Raw genomic sequence first — 9668 nt, forward strand, 5'->3', positions numbered from 1 at the left:
AACCACATTCCCCATAATCCAAAATGTATGAGTCCCGTCCTCTGGACAGACTCTGCTAACACACCCAGTGACCAGACTACACTGTCTCCAACCTCGACATCCCAGCTGTGAGTCCCTGAGTTAAAGCCCTCAGAGCCCAGAACAGACCAGTATTTATCAAACCTCTGGATGTCGGGAAGCTGCTGTCTCTCTCCTCCCCTCACGCTGGTCAGATCTTCAGACAGAAGGAGTCTTGGATTTGCAGTGTTTGGATCCAGAATCACAGGAGTGTAGGAGACCATGTCCTTCATCTTGTTCCAGATGTTGAAGGTCAGGTTGCCCAGGTGTTTGGCCTGGTCTATCAGAGCTCCTGAGGGCAGCTGTGGATCATCCAGCAGGGGGCGCTGCTGGACTCTTTCCACTGCAGCTTTGTAGTTGAGCAGGAATGAGACGTCTTCAGCTCTCAGCTCCTCCTCTGTGGCTCTGACTGTGTCTGAAAGAGCTGCTATCTCTCTGCTCAGAGCCTCCATCTTCTCCTTCATCATCTGACTCTTCTGCTCCTCTTCCTCCCTCAGTGCAGCCATCCTGGCCTCCTCTTCCTCATATAGAAACTGGTGAAGCTTCTTAAACTGCTCCTTATCTGCTCTCTGTGTGTCGGGCCTGGACCTTAATGTGTTCTGCTGTTTGGTCAAACTTCACTTTAACTTGTTCACAAACCTTTAACTTCTCCTTTAAGGGCTCCAGAGTTTCCTGAAGTTCCTTCTTGTGTTGTCGTGCAGCTTCATCGATGGGTCTGAATCTGTGGTTGCTGTGCTTTTCTGAATCTCTGCAGATGAGACACACTGGCTGCTGATGGTCCAGACAGAAGAGTTTGAGTTTCTCAGAGTGCAGACTGCAGAGAGCCTCTGAAGCTCTCTGATCTCTCTCCAACAAGAAGGCCTCACACAGGTTCTTCAACACCCGGTTACAATGTGGTTTATTCCTTGAAGATATTCTCTTACAAACTGGACACTCACGTGCTTGTTTCTGTCTCCACCAGCTACTCAGACAGTTTTTACAGAAGCTGTGGCTACATGACAAAAGAACGGGATCTCTGAAGACGTCCTGACAGACCGGACAACAGAGTTCGTCCTCTAATCTGAAAGCCATTTTGTATCTGATGAAGCTGAAAACACAGCAAAAGAAAGTAAAAGTAGAAAGAAAGTACAGTTAGTCATGGCATCCCGCCCTCATAGTCTGCTAACTTCACTTTGAGTCGTGTTTATTTAGTCAAACTCACCTTCAGTGTGTGGAGCGTCTGCAGGTTGAAGCAGCAGTGTTGTAGTTTTCCTCTTTTCTCTCCTGTAGCTGAACTCACTCAGAAGAAGTTGTTAATTTGGTCTGAAGGTGAATCTGATCATCTCTTCTCTTAGTCTGTGTGTCACTTTAGAGAGGAAAAAAACAATCTGTTTCCTGGTTTGTCTCAAGTGAGTCAGATGTGGGCGGAATTTTTTCTACACCTACTTTGCTGAAAGTTTTCCTTTCACGTGTAACACAGGGGTGTTTGTATTGATTCCTCACTGTAATGTAGCCTGCTGCACACTAAGTACACTAGGCTACTTGAGTAAGTGTACACAAGGTAAAAACAAAAACACCTCTACTCCTGTTGGAGATGTTTTGTCTTCTCTTATTTAACGTAGAGAAACACAGAAATATATTCAGTTCTTAAATCACCAACATTACATAAAATCTGAACCCAAACGGAGATATGAAGTATGCAATTTCCGGTAAAGTTATCAACAATAAATATGCAACGTCCGGTTACACTTTCAAAATAAAACGCCAGTGTTTCGAAACATCGCCATTTCGAAAGGGTGCATTATTAAAGTCGTGAAACGTTGCAGTTTGGTTAGGTTCAGGCACAAAAAGTAGGCTACTTGATTGGGTTTAGGCAACAAAACTGCTTTGTTAAGATTAGAAAAGATCATGGTTTGGGTTAAAATAACTATGTCACTTAACCCTTAAGAGTTCCTTTAAAAAACTCACACATTTGTCCTTAGGGACAAAAATGGCTCCTTCCCAAAAACTGCTGTAAAATATCATAAATTAAATTTTTTTAGTCAAACTCACCTTCACTTACTGATACACACACTGCACACACTAGCCTACACCACATCCCTTCATTGAATGATGACCACACTTAAGCTCACCTCTTAGAATGTACGCAGAGTTGGTTCAAGAGAAAAGATTAAAAAATTTTAACCATCTAAATAATCTGCAAGCAGACATTGTCCTATTACAGGAGACTCATTTATCCAAGACAGTAGATAACTATACTCACCACAGTTTCCTCACTCGAACTCAGCCTGCTATAACTCAAAACAAAGGGGTGTCACCATGGAATATGACAAAAACACTTCAATCATAATACCACTAATATAGATCCAGAGGGTCGATTTATTATTGTTAATATTTCGATTCAAAATACTCCTTTGTGCATTGCTTATATCTATGGCCCAAATGTTGACGAGCCCTCCTTTTATCATGCTTTCTTCCATTCACTCTCTGCTCACTCAGACACAGCTCTTATATTAGGAGGGGACTTCAACCTGGTATGTAATCCAGCAGTTGACAGGCTCAGTACGGCAGCTGGTCACTGTATTTGGAAATCAACAGACACTCTTAAACAATACATGAGCAATTTTGGTCTCTGCGATGTTTGGCGTTTTCACCACCCCACTCAAAGAGAATATACCTTCTTTTCACCAGTCCACCACTCATATTCTCGCCTTGACTATTTTTTGGTTAGCAGCTCAATTATGACAGACATTTCCAACACTCAAATTCACCCAAAATCACTATCAGTGATCATACACCAGTTTCTATCACTCTTACTAAAAAAAGGGTCACACGGCCGACTAGAAGTTGGAGATTTAATGCATCATTGCTTAAAGACCTAGATTTTGTAAGTTATTTCAAAAAGGAATGGGCAAAATATACCGAAACTAATAACCTGCCAGGGTACTTTGCCATGTCTTCTTTGGGAGGCAGCAAAAGCATTCATGAGAGGTTAAATAATCTCCTATTCATCATACAAAAACTAGAACAAAAAATAAAAACATTACACACTGCCCTTGCTGCCTCTCCACAGGAACACATGCTGAATGATCTGAGAAAATCAAAACTTGAATTAAATGAAATTATTAATAAAAAACCCAATTTCAGTTGCAAAGACTACACTTGGAAAACTTTGAACATGGCAATAAATCCAACAGATTCTAAGCCAACCAACTGAAATTGAATAAAGAAAAAATAACAATTTCCTCCTTAAAGGACTCAGCTGGGAATCTGACTTATAACCCAGAAGAAATCAAAAATGCATTTAGAGATTATTATAAAAACTTACTATACATCACAAATTGACCCATCTAGCTCTAACATCTATGCATTTCTGAACAATATAGATTTGCCAAGATTAGTTGATGAACAGATCAGGGCTCTGGATTCACCTGTTTCAATGGCTGAACTCCAGGAAGCTCTCTTACATATGCTGAATAATAAAGCCCCTGGGCAAGGTGGTTTTCCAGATGAATTCTTCAAGGAATTCTGGGAAATACTTGCGCCCACATTCTATAGGATGGTTATACAAATTAGGGGTACTTGCATGTTTCCTCCAACAATCAACTCCTGCTCCTTAAACCAGACAAAGACCCCACACTCCCGTCCAGTTATCGCCCAATATCACTTATTAACGCAGATCTTAAAATCATCTGCAAAACCCTAGCAAGAAGGCTAGAGAAGGTCACTCCTGGTATAATACACTCTGACCAAACAGGATTATTAAGGGCAGGCAATCCACCAACAATACACGCAGGCTACTTAACGTAATAGACTGTGCCACTATTCATAACCTGATAGTTGTTTCTTTAGATGCAGAGAAAGCATTTGACAGAGTAAATTGGAAATTTCTATTCGCTACTTTACATAAATTTGGATTTGGAAGCTCTTTCGTAGATTGGATTAAAATCTTATACAGTTCCCCAAGAGCTTCTGTCAAAACAAATTATCATTCTTCTCCATGCTTTAGTCTCCAGAGGGGTACCAGAAACTACACGCCTTTACTAAAATCACTAGAGGATGACCTTGTACGGTGGACATCATTACCTATATCACTCATGGGAAGAGTCTCCACCATAAAAATGATGGTCCTACCTAAAATCAATTACCTGTTTTCAATGTTACCCACCAAACCCTCTGCTGTCTGGTTTAAATCACTGGACTCAAACATCTTAAAATTTTTGTGGGAAAATAAACCCCCACGAATCAGTTTAAAAACTGCAAAAAGCAAAAGATTGTGGTGGTTTAGAACTGCCAAATTTACATCATTACTTCCTGTCCAATAGACTACAATATATCTCAAAATGGACCAATCAAAGCCCCCTGGACCACTCATGGATGGACATAGAACAAACATTTTGTAAGGAAATAAAATTTTCCGATATGCCATTCATCAGTTCCAGAATCAAACATCATACCTGCTTTAAAAGCATTAACATAAGCACTTCCCTGGCAACTTGGTGGGAATATGGAATTAGCCATAATGGGGGGGGCATGGCTCCCCTGGCGTGGGGGCCGGCTCTGGACCTAGGGGTCTGGGGACTCAGGCTTTTGCTCAACTGGCCTTGGGGCCAGTTGTCTCCTCTCCTCGCCTGGGCCCTCTTCGGCAGGGGTGGGGCTCCCGCTGCGTCCCGCTGCCGGGGTGGGTTTTGGGTTGATCCGGTTGCAGTTTGGAGGGCTGTGATGGGATTGTAGAGCGATTGTCGATGCATCTTGATGTATTGTTTTTTTTTTTTTAGGTTTTTTTTTCTCAGGGTCTCTGGATGGCTGCTGGGCGTTTAGTTTGTGCATTGGAGTCCTAATATTCCTAAAGTATAGTAGTATAGTCCTAAATATTTTCCATTACTACAGGATGATGTCGTCGATAACTCATGGGTGGATGACTATGGCAAAGAACTGGGGAAAAGAAATTTAACATTTCTCATTCCTGAAGAAAAATCAGAGAGGACAAGAGCAGGGTCAAGCCGTTTAAGGATGCATGTTTTTTATTATTATTATTATTATTATATAATTTCAAATAGAAATCTTGTTATTATAATCAACATATATTGTAAAGATTTTCCTTTTAAAAAACGTCAATATACTGTTCTAAAACAGGTAATCAGCTGTGTGTGTTCATTGGACTTTTGGACCATTCTTCTAGAAGCGCATTTGTGAGGTCAGGGACAGATGTTGGATGAGAAGGCCTGGCTCGCAATCTCTGCTCTAATTCATCCCAAAGGTGTTCTGCCGGGTTGGGGTCAGGACTGTGCAGACTAGTCAAGTTCTCCACACCAAACTCACTTATCCAACTTATGGACCTTGCTTTGTGCACTTGTGCGCAGTCATGTTGGAACAGGAAGGGACCATTCCCAAACTGTTTCGACAAAGTTGGGTGCATGAAATTGTCCAAAATGTCTTGGTATGCTGAAGCATTAACAGTTACTTTCACTGAAACTAAGGGGCTAAGCCCAACCCCTGAACACCCCCACACCAAACTTTACGCAGTCAGGCCAGTACCATTCTTTTGGCAACCGCCAAACCCAGACTTATCCATCAGATTGCCAGACAGAGAAGCGTGATTCGTCACTCCAGAGAACACGTCTCCACTGCACTAGTGTTTAGTGGCGGCGTGCTTTTCACCATGTATCCGACGCTTTGCATTGCACTTGGTGATGTAAGGCTTGGATGCAGCTGCTCGGCCATGGAAACCCATTCCATGAAGCTCTTTACGCACTCTTCTAGAGCTAATCTGAAGGCCACATGACATTTGGAGGTCTGTAGCTCTTGACTCTGCAGAAAGTTGGCAGCTTCTGCAGATGCGCCAACCCCGCTCTGGGATTTCTACCAACCAACCCAATCTATAGTATTTGAACAAGATACTTACGACTACACGAGTCACACTTCTGGCATTTCGGTAATAAGTTTAGTACTTCGGTGTATTCGTCGTTTCCACATTTTTTACATATGTACTGTCCTGCTCAGTCACCGGCCTTATGATATCCTGGGAAACGGAGAAACGGAGAAAGGGAATGAGTTAACCTGTGATAATTCCACAATAATTCTTCAACACAAGGCTAATGCATGCAGTTCCTTGTTATAACTTACCAGCTGGACACATTGCATAACATGAATTACTGGTTTGTTCCGTCCGCTCTGTGTAACTCTGTCCAGTGGAAAGGAAGGCAAGTGTCAGTGAGAAAACCTGAAACAAAAGAGGAGGTATGAAGAGGTGAGGTACTGTGTGGAGAGGAAGATGCTAACAAACCAACTGGCCTGACATTTTCACACCACAGCTGCCATCAAGAAGGGCAAGCAAGGTTCAGAACAACTCGTCAAGTCATTGCACAGCCATATGTTGCTTTTTCATTTTCATACATCTTTGATATCAAGCAAGCAGGTCTTCAGCTTGGTGGATAGGTTAGTGGTGATCTTTAACTCCTTGTGGACTACCCTGAATGAGGCCAGAGGATCAGTATGAGTGGCACAAACATTTTAAAGGGTATCAAAAACCTGGCATAAACATGGCAGTGGGTGCCCAGATTATACCCTCATCTTAAGCCATTCTCAATCAGTCCTAAACAAGGGTTTGCCAATTTCCTGATGGTCAGATGGAGCCATGAAACAATCAAAACTGTAGGTGCCCATTACCTGATGCATCTTGATGAGGAATGAACCCCACCAATTGCTAACTGCCAGAACATTTTGATCTTTGTGAGCTGCAGCTCACTATTATTTTTTTTACCAAAACCCCTGAAGAGGTCCTTTACACACACATTTTCTAGCCTACATTTTCTAGCCTACAGTTTGAATGCCAAGTCAATGAGGGAGGCAGAGAAGAGAAAATAAAGCAAAATAGGAGCCTTATGAAAGAGCTGTTTAAAGTTAAAAAGAATCTAAATCTTAAGAGCCCCAGAGCTCAGTTTAACAAGGTTGCCAGTGGTACGAATTGCGTGGATTTATTTATTCACCTCCTCCTGGACCCAGCACACCACCTAACAAATGTTGGCTGCCCAATAATATACATATCATTCGGCAGTTCTCCATCTCCCTTCTGCCATTCTGAAAACACGTGTGTTCATTTAATTCCTTGAAAAGTGACCTTGGTAAAAGAATAGTATTGGTATAAAAAATGTATTAATCACCAGAGTTAAATCTGCCAGCCAGCAACAAAAGAAGGGTTGGCTACTACTCAATATCTTGTTTGGCTTTATCCAGGGCTATCTTAAAATTATTGCGAAACAAATTCTTATATCTTTCAGTCACAGACACACCTAAATATGTAAATCTTAGAGCAGTTAATTAATCAATTAGTTGACTGTCGAAAGTTACCAGCAACTATTTTGATCTCCGCAAAAATGTCAACCCTTCAGTGGTTCCAGTCTATAAATAATGGATATTTTCTGTTCTTCTTTGTAAACTGAATATATTGGACTGTTGGTCAAACAAAGTAGGACATATGAAGATGTCAGCTTGGACTTTGGGAACACATATTGCTATTTGCTGACATTCTACAAACCCAATGTAATAGAGAAAACCATCGGTAGATTAAACAATAATGCAAATAAGTTTAAGTAGCAGTCTGATCAAATTTATAAGGTTATTAAATGTGTAGACTTATTTTTGTTACCAGAGCGGCAAGACCACATTAGAGAGCCCCATTAACCAAGAGACCTCTGCCACTTCACTCATCCACATAACTTCAAGTTTCCTATCAATCAGCATTACAACTTTGGTGTTTTGCAGCAACTGATAAGAAGCAACATGATAAGCCAACAGTGAGATTGTGTGTATATACGCACTTTATGACTTTCTCACATTACTCAAGGACATACAAATGACAAGTTCTTAAAAGACCATAAGCGACATACTGTGTGTTTGTTCGGTTGCTTTCATGGCAACAGCAATAATGTGACAGACACTACAGTTCCTGTATCAGTGAGTAATGACTATCTGAAATCCACTCACAGAAACTAAAATAAGTGTCGCTGAAATGACGACGACAAAATAAAATGATCTGTACTGGATTGCTTACAACCAACTTTAGATGGTTGTTAGTTTCACTCATTTGAAGACCAAAAAAAAGTTTGATTATTGCAGTATATCACCAGATATAACTCAATTTACTCACTGAATGAGGCAATCTGACTTTTAGCCATCTGTTCCTTTTAAAGCTGACTCAAATAAAGTGTTAAAGGAACCCTGCGTGTATGTCTGTCGGTGTTTGTAAGTCAGAGATGTCAGTTCTTTGGAGTTTTCAGGGAAGTAGTGCGAAAAACAGGAAACACAGTAAAGATCACATAACACCCCCCCACACACACTGTCACATACAGTGACATGACTCTTGGTGGCAACGCCAGCGCAGGAGTTCCTTTGCCTGATTCCAATAACTCCGCCTCTGTGAAAACAGTGTCAGACACAAGGACTGTGGACATGTGTGTGACTAATTCAAGAGCCGGATACAGGGGTTGGATGTAAGTGGTGGTATGTGTTCTTACTGTGTTTCCTGTTTTTCACACTACTCTGAAAAGTTGGTTGTTTAACTTGCTCACGGACAACTCTTCAAACATGGACTTTGTCTTGGTAAGCAATCCAGTACAGATCATTTTATTTTGTCGTCGTCATTTCAGCGACACTTTATTTTAGTTTCTGTGAGTGGATTTCAGATAGTCATTACTCACTGATACAGGAACTGTAGTGTCTGTCACATTATTGCTGTTGCCATGAAAGCAACCGAACAAACACACAGTATGTCGCTTATGGTCTTTTAAGAACTTGTCATTTGTATGTCCTTGAGTAATGTGAGAAAGTCATAAAGTGCGTATATACACACAATCTCACTGTTGGCTTATTATGTTGCTTCTTATCAGTTGCTGCAAAACACCAAAGTTGTAATGCTGATTGATAGGAAACTTGAAGTTATGTGGATGAGTGAAGTGGCAGAGGTCTGTTGGTTAATGGGGCTCTCTAATGTGGTCTTGCCGCTCTGGTAGCAAAAATAAGTCTACACATTTAATAACCTTATAAATTTGATCAGACTGCTACTTAAACTTATTTGCATTATTGTTTAATCTACCGATGGTTTTCTCTATTACATTGGGTTTGTAGAATGTCAGCAAATAGCAATATGTGTTCCCAAAGTCCAAGCTGACATCTTCATATGTCCTACTTTGTTTGACCAACAGTCCAATATATTCAGTTTACAAAGAAGAACAGAAAATATTCATCATTTACAGACAGGAACCACTGAAGGGTTGACATTTTTGCAGTGATCAAAATAGTTGCTGGTTAACTTTCCGACAGTCAACTAATTGATTAATTAACTGCTCTAAGATTTACATATTTAGGTGTGTCTGTGACTGAAAGATATAAGAATTTGTTTCACAATAATTTTAAGATAGCCCTGGATAAAGCCAAACAAGATATTGAGTAGTAGTCATCCCTTCTTTTGTTGCTGGCTGGCAGATTTAACTCTGGTGATTAATACTATTCTTTTACCAAGGTCACTTTTCAAGGAATTAAATGTACACCCGTGTTTTCAGAATGGCAGAAGGGAGATGGAGAACTGCCGAATGATATGTATTATTATTGGGCAGCCAACATTTGTTAGGTTG

At 40.8% G+C, this 9668-nt stretch overlaps 1 long non-coding RNA gene across 1 annotated transcript; it reads right to left on the reverse strand.

Moving 5' to 3' along the window:
• Positions 1-660: 660 nt before the first annotated feature.
• On the reverse strand, positions 661-9662 carry LOC119887983. The gene is made up of 5 exons (XR_005441835.1): positions 8186-9662; positions 6163-6259; positions 5942-6058; positions 1259-1402; positions 661-1144 (listed from the first exon to the last, which is right to left on the reverse strand). It is a non-coding gene; the product is annotated as an uncharacterized LOC119887983 (long non-coding RNA).
• Between the last annotated feature and the right edge of the window lie 6 nt (positions 9663-9668).

The sequence above is a fragment of the Micropterus salmoides genome, unplaced genomic scaffold (assembly GCF_014851395.1).
Source record: "Micropterus salmoides isolate LMB-PRFRI ecotype aquatic unplaced genomic scaffold, ASM1485139v1 Ms_hic_scaffold_462, whole genome shotgun sequence".
Taxonomy (NCBI): Eukaryota; Metazoa; Chordata; class Actinopteri; order Centrarchiformes; family Centrarchidae; genus Micropterus; species Micropterus salmoides.